Source organism: Microcaecilia unicolor, chromosome 2 (genome assembly GCF_901765095.1).
Source record: "Microcaecilia unicolor chromosome 2, aMicUni1.1, whole genome shotgun sequence".
Lineage (NCBI taxonomy): Eukaryota > Metazoa > Chordata > Amphibia > Gymnophiona > Siphonopidae > Microcaecilia > Microcaecilia unicolor.
This window is the reverse complement of record NC_044032.1, coordinates 558,254,523-558,274,621: the sequence shown is the minus strand read 5'-3', so window position 1 is coordinate 558,274,621 and position 20,099 is coordinate 558,254,523. Positions and strand designations below refer to the sequence as shown.

The 20,099-nt window shown below is 51.0% G+C and overlaps 1 protein-coding gene across 1 annotated transcript in view; it reads right to left on the bottom strand.

Annotated features, from left to right (window-relative positions):
- CEP135 (centrosomal protein 135) overlaps window positions 1-20,099 on the bottom strand; it is a 445,305-nt gene that overhangs the window by 405,008 nt on the left and 20,198 nt on the right. The window lies entirely within an intron of this gene.

The following is a 20,099-nucleotide window of genomic DNA, read 5'->3' as shown; positions in this document are numbered from 1 at the left end:
TACTGCCTTTTGTGATTGCTTTTCATATACTTTAGCTACACATATCTTGATGCATGACCTTCCACTGCAGCCTTTTTCACAGAGAGTGGGGTTAAATGGGCAGTATTCACAATGGAGAAGGGTAGTTAGTGGGGTTCCTCAGGGGTCTGTGCTAGGACCGCTGCTTTTTAATATATTTATAAATGATTTAGAGATGGGAGTAACTAGCGAGGTAATTAAATTTGCTGATGACACAAAGTTATTCAAAGTCGTTAACTCGCAACAGGATTGTGAAAAATTACAAGAGGACCTTACGAGACTGGGCGGCTAAATGGCAGATGACGTTTAATGTGAGTAAGTGCAAGGTGATGCATGTGGGGAAAAAAGAACCTGAATTATAGCTACGTCATGCAAGGTTCCATGTTAGGAGTTACGGACCAAGAAAGGGATCTGGGTGTCGTCATCGATAATACACTGAAATCTTCTTCTCTGTGCTGCTGTGGCTAGGAAAGCGAATAGAATGTTGGGTATTATCAGGAAAGGTATGGAAAACAGGTGTGAGGATGTTATAATGCCGCTGTATCGCTCCATGGTGCGACCGCACCTTGAGTACTGTGTTCAATTCTGGTCGCCACATCTCAAGAAAGATATAGTAGAATTGGACAAGGTGCAGCGAAGGGCGACTAAAATGATAGCGGGGATGGGACGACTTCCCTATGAAGAAAGACTAAGGAGGCTAGGGCTTTTCAGCTTGGAGAAGAGATGGCTGAGGGGAGATATGATAGAGGTATATAAAATATTGAGTGGAGTGGAACAGGTGGATGTGAAGCATCTGTTCACGCTTTCCAAAAATACTAGGACTAGGGGGCATGCAATGAAACTACAGTGTAGAAATTTTAAAACAAATCGGAGAAAATATTTCTTCACGCAACGCATAATTAAACTCTGGAATTCGTTGCCGGAGAATGTGGTGAAGGCGGTTAGCTTAGCAGAGTTTAAAAAGGGGTTAGACTGTTTCCTAAAGGACAAGTCCATAAACCACTACTAAATGGACTTGGGAAAAATCCACAATTCCAGGAATAACATGTATAGAATGTTTGTACGTTTGGGAAGCTCGCCAGGTGCCCTTGGCCTGAATTGGCCGCTGTCATGGACAGGATGCTGGGCTTGATGGACCTTTGGTCTTTTCCCAGTGTGGCATTACTTATGTACTTATGTGTATAGTTTGGGGTAAGGTTCGGTGGTGACGCCTGCTCTGCCTCCTTCTCCCCGCCGTGGCTTGACTCTAAAGCTGGTGTTCCTTGAGAAGTAGGCTTTCTCTTGTCAGTGTGTAAGATGTTGACATGTAGGTCACTAACATATTCTATACACTTGATGGCTGCTTTGCAGTCTTTAGCCATATGCTTCGATGAAGAACTTTATTATTATTTATTTATTGCATTTGTACCCCACATTTTCCCACCTATTTGCAGGCTCAATGTGGCTTACAGAGTATTGTTATGACAAAGTCATGACAGGATATTGGATACAATCAAAAGTAAGCAGAAGATGGATGAGGAGTTAGAGAAGATGGTATTAGATTGGATAGTTTAGAAGGTGAATTGTGTCTTTATGGGTTCTTTTTGTAGGCTCCATTGAAGAGATTTTATAACAAATCCTGTACTTCCTCGAACAGTTCTTTACATTGTCTCAAGGGTTTCTCCTTAAACCCTCAACATTTCTTGAGAGGATGAGATTTCTTATGTATAGGACACTGTTGGTCTGGATCCTCTACTTTCCTTGTAATAGGAGGACGATCATACAGTGGAGAGACACATCTGTCATGCGTACAGCTATAGGCTTTCTGATGTTTGTCATATTTCTTGACTAGTTTTTCATTCAGGAAGTAGTCTGTCTTGAGTGCTTCAGGTATATCAAACATGAAGCTGGGATCATTTCTCCTCTTTGCCGAATCTTGAACAAACTTTGTGAAGACTGTAAAGAGAGGAAACTTCCCTTGACTGCCCTCTTTATACTTTGTGCCTAATAATGAACATCTCTCTTATATTATATGGCAGTTTGTTGTAATCTCATTTATGTCCCAACATGTATTCAAGTAGTGCATGCCTGGAAAGTTTGGATCAGTTCTGATTGCTTCCAGTTCCTGAAGGAGATCTCCTAATTCTTGTAACTTGTCATTATACTTACTCGTAACCTTTGGGAAAGTTCTTCTCGCTATCAGTGCCTTTTGGATAGCTTCTGGGCTACCATAGCATTGTTCGAGCCTTTCCCACATTTCTTTTAGGTCTTTGGAGGGATCATACAAATACGCATCCTTTAATTCCCATACACATTTGGCTAACTCAGTTCCCAGCTGTTTATCATCAGATTCATCTCTTGCTTTGGGGGGCTTCATGATTGCTATGGCATCCTCAAAGTCCTATTTCCATCCTCTATATCTTTTGGGGCAGTCATTGAACTGGGTAAGCCCATGTTCGCCACCTTTTTGCGAGCCATATGTTGCTAGATCTCTCTCTGAAGCACAATGGTAGTAGTTATCCAAGACTGGTGGTAGTGAGATGTGCCCTTGCACTAGCTGTTTGTTGCTATTTGTTTGGTGTCAGGTGTGGACTATTGCTGATCAGGTGCCTCTTGCTTAATCACACTCTCTGGACAATTACTCAAACTTTTACTTGAGCCCACAGTCTGTGGTTGAAATGAAGCATTTCCCTCGGTGCGTTTCCTGGAGTGAGAACCAGTGACAGTGAATCCATATGCATGTGAGCATGTGCATCAATGTGGTGGTGGTTTCCCTTAGGTTTTCTTTCAGGCGTGAAGGAATGTACCTTCTCTAAATCGGATGACTCATGAGTCAAACTGTGACTGTGTGCCTTTGTGTTCTGAGATATGACCCTTCATAAGTAGGCTGCAGTTCGCTGGGCAGAATCTTCTGCGATAAAATGACACTGGCTCTCCCCCCTATCCTAGCTTGTGTTTCCTTCAAGGGCCTTGGCTTCGGCCTTAATGACAGCTGCTTCTACTTGCTGCAACACTACCATGCCATTATCTAACTCCGCCTTATGTCCTGTTGCAGCGGAATAGCAGCAGCAGCCACCTTAGGAGCATCAGCAGTGGCCTTCTTTTCCTCTTTTTTTCTAATCTGAGCTTTTCTAGCTTCAGGGCTGCATCTAGTTCACTATAAAGAACACATAACTTAGCGGCCTCTATCTTAGCCTGAACCCAGATGGTTGATAAACTAGTTGCAGACTGACCAAAATAGCTGGTCCAGTGTGATTTTACAGATCTGGAAGTTCTAGAATTTCTGGTACTACACTTAGAGCTGCAAGAAAATTGGGACTCATTATCCATTCCTGAAAATGTATGAGATTTTTCTAATTGTCTCTCTCACCATGGCCTGGTGTGCGAGATTTGTAGCTTGTTATCTCTCCCTTTGAGCCAAACTACTTCTGTACCAGTACTGCTTAGGAACTAGCAATGTTCTTCTAACTAGTGCTGGTACTGCTTACAGAATGACTGTAATTGCTCCATATGGTCTATCAGCTTGGCCTTTTTTTGAAATCTCAGATCTCCTGCCTCACTTTGAGCCAGAGTCCTTCCGGGAGAAGAAGATACCAGTGTACTTCTGCTTCATAATTGCCTTTTCTGTTAGTCTGCGTGTTCTCTTTAAACTAGTAGACTGTCTATTCTCATCATATTCTTAGCACAGAGAAGCACTTTCAATGCAGCATAGAAGAATACTGATAGGGCAGCAAGATGAATATTGCAGATTTGTAGGGGGTGAGAGAGGAGAACAGACCGCGAGGCACCAGTTCAGGAATTAGCCATCACATGACCCCACGGACACTAAGATTCTAACTTGTAACTGTCTCAAATAATGTCAAGGACCCACTGGTCCATCGTGATGTGGGGCCATTTCTCGCCAAGAGGGGACAGCCTCCCACCAATGAATGGTGAGGAAGGACCCAATGCCCCATCACTGGAAGGCCGGGGGACCTGCGAAAGGTCAGGTTATGGGCACCAAGGCCTGCTTATCAGTTGAAAGGGCTGCTTCGCAGAATAGCAAGACCACTGAGCTACATACTGCCGCCCCAGATGGTACTGGCACATACTCATGAACCTAGGCCGAGAGGAGTTCAACCAAGGAGAAGTCTTAGTTTTATCTTCTGAAAAGTGCTAAGTCTTAGGAGTCACCCAAATCTTTGACCAACTTCTCAAGATCCTCCCAAGATAACAACTTGCCTTTGAAGGGCAACTAACCAGACACTGCTTAGAAGCAAATTTGCAACCCAGTGGTGCAACCACAGTAAATGCCTTGCAGCTACCGCCAGAGACATTTGCTTCGCTAATGCCTGGATCATATCGTATAAAGAATCCACCAGATATGCCAGCCCTGACTCTACATCCAGTAATGTCCCGGGCAATGGAACCTTGGAACCCAGGAATCCTGTATGTCATCAGCAAACTGATGCACCCAACTAAGACAGGCCCAAGCAGCAAAGGAGCTACAAACAGCTGCTTGTAAGGAGAAGTCTGACACCTCAAAAGAAAGCTTAAGAGATGCCTTCAGCTTCTTCATCCTGAACATCCTTCAGGGCCACCCCTCCCTCAATGGGAAGGGTGGTCTTCTTGGTGACAGCTTGTAATGGAAAATTAAAGGATTGCTTTTTCAATCCTGCTTTGATCGATAATGAACTCTGAAATCTTCTGTCTCACCGAAAGTAACTTTTCTTGTAAATACAAAAACAAGTTGCAGAAGATAAGACACAGCTCTAATTAATTTGGTATGCAAAGGGGAGGATTGTGCTTTTTTTTCCGGACGTTCAGCCTGGCCACCTGAACTTGGAAAACATGTGACCACGTTCCCACAGTATGGCTTGTTTACCTAAACAAAGAAGCATTCTGTAATATTCCTTAGCTCTGAACATGAGCTCTAAGCCTAATAAAAAGGGGGCTTGTTACAGCAGAGTGGGGGCTCATCTGTGAGTGGACGCACTGCGCAGAGGATCTGTTCCTGGTCAAAGAAGCTCCTGGCTCTTGCTGTGAACCAGGCCCCCCCCCAACTGATGTTAAGAGCCTGGATATGTAAGGACCAGTGATGTTGTATGTATATAATATATTATTGCTTCCTTTCCTGGTCTAAGAACTCTTAGCATTGCTTAGATGTAGAGACCAGTGATGTAATGATTGTTTATATAGCTAATCATTGTGTGTATATAGTTTAATCACTATATATATATATCTTAATCATCGTAGATTTAGCACCTCTAATAAAGGTTTCATTTATCTAATACAAATCCAAAAGAATCCATGGTAATTATTCAGTAGTCTGTGTCAGTGAGACAGGCTGTAAATCCATAGCAGTACATAGCTGCCACTAATGCATCTAACTTAGGCATGTGGAGCTTGGCCACTCGTAGGGCACTGCAGGCATTTCCTACTCAGCAGAAATTATCTTCAGTATGGCCTCATGCACTGACAAGACTGCAGCGGCTTCCGAGTGCTGGCCATCTTGATGGAGACATCTGAAGTAGTCAGATCTGGGATACAATATTAAGAGCCTGAACAGCCTTGGTAATAAAGGAAGGAAGTTCCTCCTTGTGAAACACTCTCACCGCAGAGGGGTCATCCGCTTCCTCCTGAGGAACTTCCCCTTCCTCCAACCCCAGCTGCGATCAGAAGACACTGCGGCTCCAGAAACTCTCTCTCAGGACACTAGGGGAGATGGGGGAACCATGGACCCACCCTTCAGACACCGAGGGCACAACTCCTTCTTTGGGGGCAGGGATCACTGGCAGCTGGGCTGAAGAACACAGAGGAGCCTGGTCCAAACAAGCCCCCAATTTAGGAGCCCCTGTAGACTGACCTGATTGCTTCAATAAATAAGCTCTATGAAGGAGCAAAACGAACTCCAGGAAGAATGGGTCAGACAGCCTGGCCCTACTGGTAACCCCAGGCTGGTCAGAAGCTAGCATCAGCTGAGTGTCACTAAAATCTTCCATCACCGAACTCGGCAGCATGGTCCCTGACTTGATCTGCAAAATGGCTGCCAGCGCACCCTGAGACAAAGGCTCCTTACTCTGCTCCAGCGCGCGGGAAAATACCAGCATCTTCTGACACTGGAGGACTGCTGCAACCTCCCTGACACCGGTCCAACACTGTTCACCGCTTATTACAGCAGAAGCAGCGATTAACAAGCACTGCCACAATGACGCCATTTTTTTTAACGGGAACTCACAGAGAGAAGCTTTGCACAGAACACTCACCTCGCCAAAGAGTAAGGCCCTGCTGATAAGTTGTTGCAGCACTCACACCATCTCTTATGCCCCCTGTAACTGATGAAAGCAATCCTCCAGACCAGGTCAGGAAATCAGATATAAATAAAACCCTGACCGCACAGCCTGCTAACGCTCTATCTCCTGTCTTTTTTTTTTTTTTTTTTTGTGGGGAAAGAGAAGTGAGGAAAGGCACATGAGGGAGCTGGGTGGGAAGAAGACCTGGGGAGACCAGGTGTACCCCCCTAAAGGTAGCACCGAACAGCTGCTCATCCCAAGGCTACACTGAACTAGCCTAGCACAGTAGAGCCAGCAGCACAGAAACCAAGAGCACATGGGAATGTCCATCCACCTGCTGAAGATAGAGAATTCCAACTGGGCTAGGAGCATGACGTCCTATATAGTACTTCAATTCAGCACTCTCTATTTCTACCTGCTGGTAGATGGTCACACCCCATTGGTCTCTGGATTCATCTGCTGCTGTCGCTAGGGAATGATAGTTAATTGAAACAGCAGGTGGGGAGGGAAGGATGCAAGCGATTTCTTTCTCTGCTAGCTCACTGCATTTAATCAGTTATGCATGCAGCTTTACACTAGGCGCTCTCTCTCTCTGTATGAAAACTGCCATTTTGACAAGACTATTGGTTATGAAAAAAATATGAAAATATTAAAAATTCAAAAATTACGACAAAAAGATTTTGGCATGTCAAATTGTGTAGAGGTTTTTAGGAGGTTTTTGGCCAATGATCAAAAGTGGTCTGCTATGTCAGTATTAAGTTTGTTGCGAGTCTACAGACATGTCTGAGGTCTTTTCCTCCTATTTTTGTACTTTTTTCATACACATTTGGTGTGTTGACTATTGCTAGTAGTGGTTGAAACCCAGATTGTTTATTTTACGTCTGTATATAACTTCACCAGAATAGACTCAATTCTTGATTCACCTCTTCTTTAATGTAGTAACCAAAAACCAGTGCTCTCCTAGGCACGAGAGACTGTGAGAGGGTTCAGCACATGCTGAGTGGTAAAGCTGTTTATACTTACATAAGAAAGAGTAGGTGATGAAACCACAGTAATCTTAAAAGCACGCACTTCAAGATCAGTTAAACTTTTTACAACCTCGAGAGAAGACAGAATTGGGGGGGGGGGGGGGGGGGAGGGGCAAAGGTAAATTATGTATCGTACCTGGTGGGTTGTGTCCATCTACCAGCAGGTGGAGATAGAGAGCAATCCTTTTGGCCTCCCTATATGTGGTCTGTTGCTGCCGGAAACTCCTCAGTATGTCGATATCAAAGCTCCATCCGCAGGACTCAGGCACTTAGAGAATTACACCCACAAAGGGACACTCTGCCCAGCTCACCACCGCCGAACGGGGGAGGGGAATCAACCCAGCTCATCCACACACAAGTGGGGGAGGGGAATCCGTCCAGCTCATCCCGCAGAGCGGGGGAGGGACACCACACCCGCCGATGCGGGGGGATCTGGCTTATCCTGCAACCGCGGGGAGGAGCTGACTGACCCTAACACCGCCAAAGCGGGAGGGCTACAAAGCTGCCCTACAGCCCGCACGAAGCGGAAGGGAGTGCCGGCAGAATTTAGGTCTCAATCCAGCCCCGTTAAAACGGAGGGGAGAGGAATGCAGCAGCTCACTGTAACACAAATTCGTCTCAACTCCTGAAGAATCCAATTGAAAAAACTTGAACACGAAGTCCTCCTGAACAGGAACTGAAGACTAACTTGAACCTGAAATGCAACCAGAATATAAACAGTACAGATATCTGGGAGGGGCTATGGATTGATCGGCTATGATTAATGGAAAGAAAATTTATCAGGTATGATACATAAAGCGAATGCTACATACCTGTAGAAGGTATTCTCCGAGGACAGCAGGCTGATTGTTCTCACTGATGGGTGACGTCCACGGCAGCCCCTCCAATCGGAAACTTCACTAGCAAAGGCCTTTGCTAGTCCTCGCGCGCCCATGCGCACCGCGCATGCGCGGGCCGTCTTCCCGCCCGAACCGGCTCGTGTTCGTCAGTCCCATCTGTAGCAAGACAAAACAAGGGAAGACACAACTCCAAAGGGGAGGCGGACGGTTTGTGAGAACAATCAGCCTGCTGTCCTCGGAGAATACCTTCTACAGTATGTAGCATTCGCTTTCTCCGAGGACAAGCAGGCTGCTTGTTCTCACTGATGGGGTATCCCTAGCCCCCAGGCTCACTCAAAACAACAAACATGGTCAATTGGGCCTCGAAACGGCGAGGACATAACTGAGATTGACCTAACAACTTATCCAACTAACTGAGAGTGCAGCCTGGAACAGAAAAAACATGGGCCTAGGAGGGTGGAGTTGGATTCTAAACCCCGAACAGATTCTGAAGCACTGACTGCCCGAACCGACTGTCGCGTCGGGTATCCTGCTGCAGGCAGTAATGAGATGTGAATGTGTGGACAGAAGACCACGTCGCAGCTTTGCAAATCTCTTCAATAGTGGCTGACTTCAAGTGGGCTACCGACGCTGCCATGGCTCTAACATTATGAGCCGTGACATGACCCTCAAGAGCCAGCCCCGCCTGGGCGTAAGTGAAGGAAATGCAATCTGCTAGCCAATTGGATATGGTGCGTTTCCCTACAGCACTCCCCTCCTATTGGGATCAAAAGAAACAAACAATTGGGCGGACTGTCTGTGGGGCTGTGTCCGCTCCAGATAGAAGGCCAATGCTCTCTTGCAGTCCAATGTGTGCAGCTGACGTTCAGCAGGGCAGGAATGAGGACGGGGAAAGAATGTTGGCAAGACAATTGACTGGTTCAGATGGAACTCCAACACAACCTTTGGCAAGAACTTAGGGTGAGTGCGGAGGACTACTCTGCTATGATGAAATTTGGTGTAAGGGGCCTGGGCTACCAGGGCCTGAAGCTCACTGACTCTACGAGCTGAAGTAACTGCCACCAAGAAAATGACCTTCCAGGTCAAGTACTTCAGATAGCAGGAGTTCAGTGGCTCAAAAGGAGATTTCATCAGCTGGGTGAGAACGACATTGAGATCCCATGACACTGTAGGAGGTTTGACGGGGGGCTTTGACAAAAGCAAACCTCTCATGAAGCGAACAACTAAAGGCTGTCCTGAGATCGGCTTACCTTCCACACGGTAATGGTATGCACTGATTGCGCTAAGGTGAACCCTTACGGAGTTGGTCTTGAGACCAGACTCAGACAAGTGCAGAAGGTATTCAAGCAGGGTCTGTGTAGGACAAGAGCGAGGATCTAGGGCCTTGCTGTTCCACAAGACGGCAAACCTCCTCCATAGAAAGAAATAACTCCTCTTAGTGGAATCTTTCCTGGAAGCAAGCAAGATGCGGGAGACACCCTCTGACAGACCCAAAGAGGCAAAGTCTACGCTCTCAACATCCAGGCCGTGAGAGCCAGAGACCGGAGGTTGGGATGCAGAAGCGCCCCTTCATCCTGTGTGATGAGAGTCGGAAAACACTCCAATCTCCACGGTTCTTCGGAGGACAACTCCAGAAGAAGAGGGAACCAGATCTGACGCGGCCAAAAAGGAGCAATCAGGATCATGGTGCCTCGGTCTTGCTTGAGTTTCAACAAAGTCCTCCCCACCAGAGGTATGGGAGGATAAGCATACAGCAGACCTTCCCCCCAGTCCAGGAGGAAGGCATCCGATGCCAGTATGCAGTGGGCCTGAAGCCTGGAACAGAACTGAGGGACTTTCTGGTTGGCTTGAGATGCAAAGAGATCTACCAAGGGGGTGCCCCACACCTGGAAGATCTGGTGCACTACTCGGGAATTGAGCGACCACTCGTGAGGTTGCATAATCCTGCTCAACCTGTCGGCCAGACTGTTGTTTACGCCTGCTAGATATGTGGCTTGGAGCACCATGCCGTGACGGCGAGCCCACAGCCACATGCTGACGGCTTCCTGACACAGGGGGCGAAATCCGGTGCCCCCCTGCTTGTTGATGTAATACATGGCAACCTGGTTGTCTGTCTGAATTTGGATAATTTGGTGGGACAGCCGATCTCTGAAAGCTTTCAGAGCGTTCCAGACTGCTCGTAACTCCAGAAGATTGATAAGCAGATCGCGTTCCTGGAGGGACCAGCTTCCTTGGGTGTGAAGCCCATCGACACGAGCTCCCCACCCCAGGAGAGACGCATCCGTAGTCAGCACTTTTTGTGGCTGAGGAATTTGGAAAGGACGTCCCAGAGTCAAATTGGACCAAATCGTCCACCAATACAGGGATTTGAGAAAAACTCGTGGACAGGTGGATCACGTCTTCTAGATCCCAGCAGCCTGAAACCACTGGGAAGCTAGGGTCCATTGAGCAGATCGCATGTGAAGGCGGGCCATGGGAGTCACATGAACTGTGGAGGCCATGTGGCTCAGCAATCTCAACATCTGCCGAGCTGTGATCTGCTGGGACGCTGGCACCTGCGAGACGAGGGACAACAATTTGTTGGCTCTCGCCTCTGGGAGATAGGCACGAGCCGTCCGAGAATCCAGCAGAGCTCCTATGAACTCGAGTCTCTGTACTGGGAGAAGATGGGACTTTGGGTAATTTATCACAAACCCCAGTAGCTCCAGGAGGCGAATAATCATCTGCATGGACTGTAGAGCTCCTGCCTCGGATGTGTTCTTCACCAGCCAATCGTCGAGATATGGGAACACGTGTACTCCCAGCCTGCGAAGCACCGCTGCTACTACAGCCAAGCACTTCGTGAACACTCTGGGCGCAGAGGCGAACCCAAAGGGTAGCACACAGTACTGGAAGTGACGTGTGCCCAGCTGAAATCGCAGATACTGTCTGTGAGCTGGCAGTATCGGGATGTGCGTGTAGGCGTCCTTCAAGTCCAGAGAGCATAGCCACTCGTTTTCCTGAATCATGGGGAGAAGGGTGCCCAGGGAAAGCATCCTGAACTTTTCCTTGACCAGATATTTGTTCAGGGCCCTTAGGTCTAGGATGGGACGCATCCCCCCTGTTTTCTTTTCCACAAGGAAGCACCTGGAATAGAATCCCAGCCCTTCTTGCCCGGATGGCACGGGCTCGACCGCATTGGCGCTGAGAAGGGCGGAGAGTTTCTCTGCAAGTACCTGCTTGTGCTGGAAGCTGTAAGACTGAGCTCCCGGTGGACATTTTGGAGGTTTGGAGGCCAAATTGAGGGTGTATCCTTGCCGGACTATTTGGAGAACCCACTGGTCGGAGGTTATGAGAGGCCACCTTTGGTGAAAAACTTTCAACCTCCCCCCGACCGGCAGGTCGCCCGGCACTGACACGTTGATGTCGGCTATGCTCTGCTGGAGCCAGTCAAAAACTCGCCCCTTGCTTTTGCTGGGGAGCCGAGGGGCCTTGCTGAGGCGCACGCTGCTGACGAGAGCGAGCGCGCTGGGGCTTAGCCTGGGCCGCAGGCTATCGAGGAGGATTGTACCTACGCTTACCAGAAGATTAGGGAACAGTCTTCCTTCCCCCATAAAAACGTCTACCTGTGGAGGTAGAAGCTGAAGGCTGCCAGCGGGAGAACTTGTCGAAGCGGTATCCCGCTGGTGGAGCTGCTCTACCACCTGTTCGACTTCTCTCCAAAAATATTGTCTGCACGGCAAGGCGAGTCCGCAATCCGCTGCTGGATCCTATTTTCCAGGTCGGAGGCACGCAGCCATGAGAGTCTGCGCATCACCACACCTTGAGCAGCGGGCCAGGACGCAACATCAAAGGTATCATATACCCCTCTGGCCAGGAATTTTCTGCACGCCTTCAGCTGCCTGACCACCTCCTGAAATGGCTTGGCTTGCTCAGGAGGGAGCTTGTCCACCAAGCCCGCCAACTGCAGCACATTGTTCCGCATGTGTATGCTCGTGTAGAGGTGGTAAGACTGAATTTTGGCCACGAGCATAGAGGAATGGTAGGCCTTCCTCCCAAAGGAGTCTAAGGTTCTAGAGTCTTTGCCCGGGGGCGCCGAAGCATGCTCCCTAGAACTCTTAGCCTTCTTTAGGGCCAGATCCACAACTCCAGAGTCGTGAGGCAACTGAGTGCGCATCAGCTCTGGGTCCCCATGGATCTGGTACTGGGACTCGATCTTCTTGGGAATGTGGGGATTACTTAGAGGCTTGGTCCAGTTCGCCAGCAATGTCTTTTTTAGGACATGATGCATGGGTACTGTGGATGCTTCCTTAGGTGGAGAAGGATAGTCCAGGAGCTCAAACATTTCAGCCCTGGGCTCGTCCTCCACAGCCACCGGGAAGGGGATGGCCGTAGACATCTCCCGGACAAAGGCCGCAAAAGACAGACTCTCGGGAGGAGAAAGCTGCCTTTCAGGGGAGGGAGTGGGATCAGAAGGAAGGCCATCAGACTCCTCGTCAGAGAAATACCTGATGTCCTCCTCCTCCTCCCACGAGGCCTCACCAACGGTATCAGACACAAGTTCATGAACCTGTGTCTGAAGCCGTGCCCGGCTCGACTCCGTAGAAACAGGGCCACGGTGTGAGCGTCGAGAGGTAGACTCCCTCGCCCGCACCGGCGAAGCTCCCTCCGCCGACGTCGTCGGGGAGCCTTCCTGGGAGGCGACCGCAGTCGGTACCTCAAGCGGCATCGATGTCGGAGACCTCACCCCGGGCAAGGGGCCAGCCGGCGCCTCACTCGACGGTACCGGAGGCGCAAGCACCCCCGGTACCGGAGGGGAAGGGCGTAACAGCTCTCCCAGGATCTCTGGAAGAACGGCCCGGAGACTTTCGTGCAGGGCGGCTGTGGAGAAAGACATGGAAGCCGATGCAGGCATCGAAGTCAGAGTCTGTTCCGGGCGTGGAGGCTGTTCCGGGCTGTCCGAGGTGGAGCGCATCGACACCTCCTGAACAGAGGATGAGCGGTCCTCCCGGTGCCGATGCCTACTGGGTGCCGACTCCCTCGGCGACCCAGAGCTCTCGGTACCGATGCGGGAAGGAGACCGGTGTCGATGCTTCTTTGACTTTTTCAAACGAAGCATGTCACCGGAACTTCCCGGTACCGACGAGGAGGACGTAGAATCCAACCGTCGCTTCCTCGGGGCCGAGGCCGAAGAAGGTCGGTCTCGGGGGGGGGGGGGGCTGTACCGCAGGAGCCCTCAGGGTAGGGGGAGACCCACCCGAAGGCTCACCGCCACCAGCAGGGGAATGGACAGCCCTCACCTGCACTCCAGTCGAAGCACCATCGTCCGACGACATCAGCACTAGTGGAGGTCCCGGTACCACCGACGCCAACGCAGCCTTCCGATGTCTCGGTACCGACGATGCAGAGGGTCGATGCCTCGATACAGTCGATGCCGAGGTCGGAGGTCTTGACGCTGACTACGTCGATGCACTCGATACTCCCGGTGCTGTTGTCGACGAAGAGCCCGAGAACAACACGTTTCACTGGGCCAATCTCGCTGAGTCCTTTTTTGTAAAAGGGCGCAAAGACTACAGGCCTGCGGGCGGTGCCCAGCCCCCAGACACTGAAGACACGACGCGTGCCTATTAGTGACCGAGATTACTCGGGCGCACTGGGTGCACTTCTTGAAGCCGCTGGGAGACTTCGATGACATGGGCGGAAAAATCACGCTGGCGAAATCAAAACTTGTAATTGCGGTAAGGCACCAAAAAGAGGGAGAGAAAAAACTCGACCCGAGGCCTCAAAAGGGCCTACCCCGAAAACGAAAGGAAACTTAACGGGGCAAAAACTGGAAATACGGGAAGGGAAAAAAGACCGAAAAGGCCTTTCTCCGAAATTCCCTTTTTTTTTTTTTTTTAAACTAGCGAAAAGTCAAAAAGACGCGCGAGGGTCAACTTAATGGGCGCTAACGGCGCAAACACGACCGTACCGAGCGCAGACAAAAGAAGACTGACGAACATGAGCCGGTTCGGGTGGGAAGACGGCCGCGCATGCGTGGTGCGCATGGGCGCGCGAGGACTAACAAAGGCCTTTGCTAGTGAAGTTTCCGATTGGAGGGGCTGCCGTGGACCTCACCCATCAGTGAGAACAAGCAGCCTGCTTGTCCTCGGAGAATTTTACCTTCCATATCATCATGCCGATCAATCCATAGACTGGTGGGATGTACCAAAGCAGTACTCACCCAGGGCGGGACATAGAAATCCCTGACCGCAACACTGAAGCTCCAAACCGGGCCTCCACCCGAGCAGCCACAGTGAAGCGGTAATGTCTGGAGAAGGTATGAGCCGATGCCCAAGTTGCCGCCCTACAAATCTCTTCCAAGGAGACGGACCCGGCCTCTGCCATCGAGGCCGCCTGTGCTCTAGTGGAGTGAGCCTTCAGCTGGATAGGCGGCACCTTCCCCGCGGCCACATAAGCCACTGCAATGGTTTCCTTGACCCATCGTGCCACTGTAGGCTTGGCAGCCTGCAGACTGTTACGAGGACCTGCGAACAGCACAAACAGATGATCCGACTTCTGGAATCATTGGTCACTTCCAAGTATCTGATGATGACTCGTCTCACATCTAGATATTTGAGAGCAGAGTACTCCTCTGGGTAGTCCTCCCTACGAAAGGAGGGTAGACAGAGCTGCTGATTCACAGGGAAGCGAGAAACAATCTTGGGCAGGAAGGAAGGCACTGTGCGAATAGACACTTCTGCCTCAGTGAACTGCAGAAAGGGCTCCCGACATGATAGCGCCTGGAGCTCGGAAACTCTTCTGGCTGAAGTGATAGCCACCAAAAAGACTGCTTTCAACGTCAGGTCTTTCAGAGATGCCCTCGACAAGAGTTCACAAGGCGGCTTCTGCAAGGCTCTTAGCACCAGATTGAGATTCCACGCAGGTACCACTGAGTGCAGAGGAGGGCGCAGGTGATTAACTCCCTTGAGAAAGCTTACCACATCTGGCTGCAAGGCCAGGGAAGCACCCTTCAGGTGACCCCTGAAGCAAGCAAGAGCCGCTACCTGGACCTTAAGGGAACTGAGCGACAGGCCTTTTTCCAGACCTTCTTGCAGGAACGCCAATACTGAAGAAATTGGAGCAGTGAAGGGAGAAAGTGAGCCTGCCTCACACCACGATGCAAAGGTACGCCAAACCCTGGCATAAGCAGTAGAAGTAGAGCGCTTCCTCGCTCTCAGCATAGTGGTGATGACCTTGTCTGAGAAGCCCTTCTTTCTCAGACGCTGCCGCTCAATAGCCAGGCCGAAAGACCAAAGGGGGAGGGATCCTCCATTACCACGGGACCCTGATGCAACAGGCCCCGCTCCGCTGGCAGCTGCAGAGGGCCGTCCACTGAGAGCCCGATCAAGTCCACATACCAGGGACTTCTGGACCAATCCGGACTCACCAGGATTATCTGGCCCGGATGCTTTGCTACCTGGCCTAGCACCCTGCCCAACATAGGCCAAGGCGGGAACACATAGAGAAGCTCCTGTGTCGGCCACTGTTGGAGAAGAGCTTCTACTCCCAGAGATCGAGGGTCCCGTCCTCTGCTGAAGAAGCGCGGCACTTGGCAATTGGCTGATGACGCCATCAGATCTAGGCTCAGCTGGCCCCAGCGCTTCGTGACGTCCAAGAAGGCCTGAGCAGTATTCATGACTCCCGCAATGTGGGCCGCCGACATTCTGTTCAAGGTTTGCTTCCGCCCACAGGCATAGCTTCATGGCCTCCTTGGCTAGAGGGGCGCTCATGGTACCTCCCTGGCGATTGACATAGGCCACAGCCGTGGCATTGTCCGACCGGACCCGTACTGGCTTCAGTGCCAGGACCGGGAGAAATTCCAAAGGCACCAACCGAATGGCTCTGAGTTCCAGGAGGTTGATAGACCACTTTGCCTCTGCAGGGGACCAGAGCCCCTGCGCTGTCCTTCCCAAGTAGTGGGTTCCCCAGCCCGTCACAGAGGTGTCCGCCGTGACGACAACCCACTCCGGGGTCATAAGAGGCATTCCTGCGGACAGCTTGTCTGGCCTCAGCCACCAGCTCAGCGCCTTGCGCACCGCCGGATCCAAGGGAAGGCGCACAGCGTAATCCTCCGAAGCTGGAGTCCATCGCTGCAGCAGAGAGAGCTGTATAGGTCTCATATGGGCCCTGGCCCAGGGCACTACTTCCATCGTGGCCGTCATAGAGCCCAACAGCTGCACATAGTCCCAAGCCCGAAGAGGAGAGGCTGCTAGGAACTTGTCCACCTGAGCCTGAAGCTTGACAATCCGATAGTCTGGCAGGAACACTCTGCCCACTTGGGTGTCGAATCGAACTCCCAGATACTCCAGGGACTGAGTTGGGCGCAGCTGGCTTTTCTCCCAGTTGATGATCCACCCCAGGGAGCTCAAAAGAGCAATCACCCGGTCTGAAGCTCTGCCGCACTCTGCATAAGAGGGGGCTCGGATCAACCAGTCATCCAGATAAGGATGGACTTGTACTCCTTTCTTGCGAAGGAAGGCCGCGATGACCACCATTACTTTGGAGAAGATCCGCGGAGCAATAGCCAACCCGAACGGGAGAGCTCTGAACTGGAAGTGTCGGCTCAGAACTGCAAAACGCAGAAAGCGTTGATGAGGAGGCCAGATGGGAATATGCAAGTAAACTTCCTTGATGTCCAAGGATGCCAGGAACTCCCCTGCCTGCACTGCCGCTATAACAGAGCGGAGAGTCTCCATCCGGAAGTGCTGAACTTACAAGGCCCGATTGACCCCTTTGAGGTTGAGGATAGGCCGGATAGAACCTCCTTTCTTTGGTACCTCAAAGTAAATGGAGTAACATCCCTTCCCAAGCTCATCTGGCACCGGAACGACCGCACCCAGGCGGATCAGATTGTCCAAAGTCTGCTGCACTGCCACAGCTTTGACCGGAGACTTGCAGGGAGAGTGCACAAACCCGTCTCTTAAGGGTCGGCAGAACTCTAGCTTGTAGCCATCTCTGATGACTTCCAGCACCCAAGCGACTGAAGTTACCCTGGTCCACTCGCCCAGAAACGAGGATAGGCGTCCTCCAATCTGCTCTGGGCCATGGACCAGCGCCCCGTCATTTGGCCTCCCACTTAGTCACCTCTCCCCTCTCTAATCGGTTCAAAACTCTGCTGCCCGTCTCGTCTTCCGCCAGAGTCGCTTTACTCATACTACCCCTCTCCTCAAGTCGCTTCACTGGCTCCCTATCCGTTTTCGCATCCTGTTCAAACTTCTTCTACTAACCTATAAATGTACTCACTCTGCTGCTCCCCAGTATCTCTCCACACTCGTCCTTCCCTACACCCCTTCCCGTGCACTCCGCTCCATGGATAAATCCTTCTTATCTGTTCCCTTCTCCACTACTGCCAACTCCAGACTTCGCGCCTTCTGTCTTGCTGTACCCTACGCCTGGAATAAACTTCCTGAGCCCCTACATCTTGCCCCTTCCTTGGCCACCTTTAAATCTAGACTGAAAGCCCACCTCTTTAACATTGCTTTTGACTCGTAACCACTTGTAACCACCTGCCTCCAACTACCCTCCTCCTTCCTGTACACAATAATTGATTTGATTTGCTTACTTTATTTCTTGTCTATTATATTGTAAGCTCTTTGAGCAGGGACTGTCTTTCTTCTATGTTTGTGCAGCGCTGCATATGCCTTGTAGCGCTATAGAAATGCTAAATAGTAGTAGTAGTAGTAGGGTACAAGACCCTGGGGGAGGACCGGAGGAGGCACCTCCGGGACGGCGGTCTCTGCGAAAGGAATGCTGCTTGGGGGAGAAGTTCCTTATGAAGGAAAAGGGGGCAGAGGAGCCCGACATGCCCGGGCGATACCGACAGGCTTCCTGAAACCGTCCTTTGGAGGAACCGGGGCGGGCACCCCTGGCCCGAGCCCTGACCTCCGGTAACCTCTTGCCCTTAGACGTGACGAGATCGGTCACAATCTTGTCCAGCTCGACCCCAAAGAGCAGCTTGCCTTTAAAAGGCAACTTAGCCAGGCGAGACTTAAGAGGCGTGGTCAACAGACCAATGCTTTAGCCAAAGCCACCGCCGTGCAGAGACTGTCTGAGCCATACCTTTAGCCAAGGCTCTCAAGACATCATACAGCAAGTCTGCCAAGTAGGCCAAGCCCGATTCCAGGGCTGGCCAATCAGCTCTCAAGGAAGGATCCGAGGGGAAAGCCCGCTGCACCAGCGTCAGGCACGCCCTGGCCACATAGAAGCCGCAAATTGAGGCCCGCAAACTTAAAGCAGCCGCCTCGAAGGACGACTTTAAAGCCGCCTCCAATCTCCTGTCTTGGGCGTCCTTTAGGGCCGTGCCACCTTCCATCGGCAACGCCGTTTTCTTAGTCATTGCAGTGATTAAAGAATCCACGGTAGGCCCAAGAAAGGCCTCCCGTTCACCTTCAGGCAAAGGATAGAGGCGGGACAAAGCCCTAGTCACTTTAAGGCTCGCTTCTGGAAATCCCAATGAGCCGAAATCAAGGTGTGCATGGCTTCATGCACATGGAAGGTTCTAGGCGGGCGCTTCGTCCCCAGCAAAATGGCAGAGCCAACAGAGGCTGAGGGAGAGACATCCTCCGGAGAGGAAATCTTCAAAATGCTCACGGCCTGCACTAACAGGTTGGGCAAATCCTCGGAGCGAAAGATCCGTACTGCAGAGGGGTCATCCGCTCCATCCGAGCGGGAATCCGTCTCCTCCAAGGAATCCCCAAAGGACCGTTGGGAGAACTCAGATACGCTGCCCTCATCTACATCAGAGGAGACAGAGTCCTCTAGGGCCTGGAAGTCCACCCGAAGGTGTTTGCTTCCGGAGGCCTCAACCCCTTGATCAGAGGGGGGAGCCGGGGCAGCGTTTAGCATAAGAAAAGCCTAATGCAGCAGGAAAATGAACTCAGGGGAGAACCCTCTAGACTGTGCACTTCTGCCGCTTGGGCCACAGCCCTAGACGCACCCTCAACCGGCGCTCGCAAGAGCGGGGGGGGGAAACATGCTGCGCATCCAAAATGGCGTCCGGCGCCAAACTCCGAGAAGGAACCACGCGGAAAGAACGGCACTTAACTTTCGCTGCTTTCTTGCCGTCGCCCGAATCAAGGGCGACCATAGCATTAACGTCTCCCACCTCGAGGGCGGCCCAAGAAGAAGCCGTCTGAGCAGAGTGGCCGGCCAAAATGGGGGGGCGAGCAGCGGGGGATGGGCGCTTATGGCGGGAAAAAAACGCCGCACCGGAGGAAGAACCGGGACACTGATCGGACTCCAAACTGACGCCCAAACAAAGGCGAGTCAGGCTTTGAAATCCCCGTATCCCCGCTAGACGCACACACGCGGTCCGGGGAGCGAATCTTCGCGCCCTCGCCCTCCGACGCCATAAGCCACGTGGAGACTGAACGGGGAACCCCCTGCCCGCTATAAAAGGTAAAATTACTTGCTTCTCGCTCCGAGCTGTAACGAACTGGTGTCCCAGTGAGCAGCTGCAATAAACGCTGATATAAACGTTGAAATAAACGCCCTTAAAGGACGTTCAATTTTTTTTTTTTTTTTAACGGAGCCAGCGGGAGGGGGGAGAAAAGGAGGGACCTGGCACCACCAGGTTTGCACTTGCTCAAGAAGAGCCCTCAACCCCAGGTACTCAACAAAACCTAAGAATTAGGCTTGGAGACCTAGCCAGAGCTGCTGCTGTGTGTGACCACCACCTGCTGAGATAGAGAACATACTGGGGAGTTTCCGGCAGCACATGACCACATATAGGGAGGCAAAAGGATTGCTCTCTATCTCCACCTGCTGGTAGATGGACACAACCCACCAGTCTATGGATTGATCGGCATGATGATATGGAAGTGCTGCTTAGAGCTAAACACACCCAATAAGAAAAGTCCCCATAAGACAGAGGAAGCTGGAACATATGCTCAAGAGAAGTCTATTACAGGGAATTACAGGGATATGTAGTCCAATGGCACAGT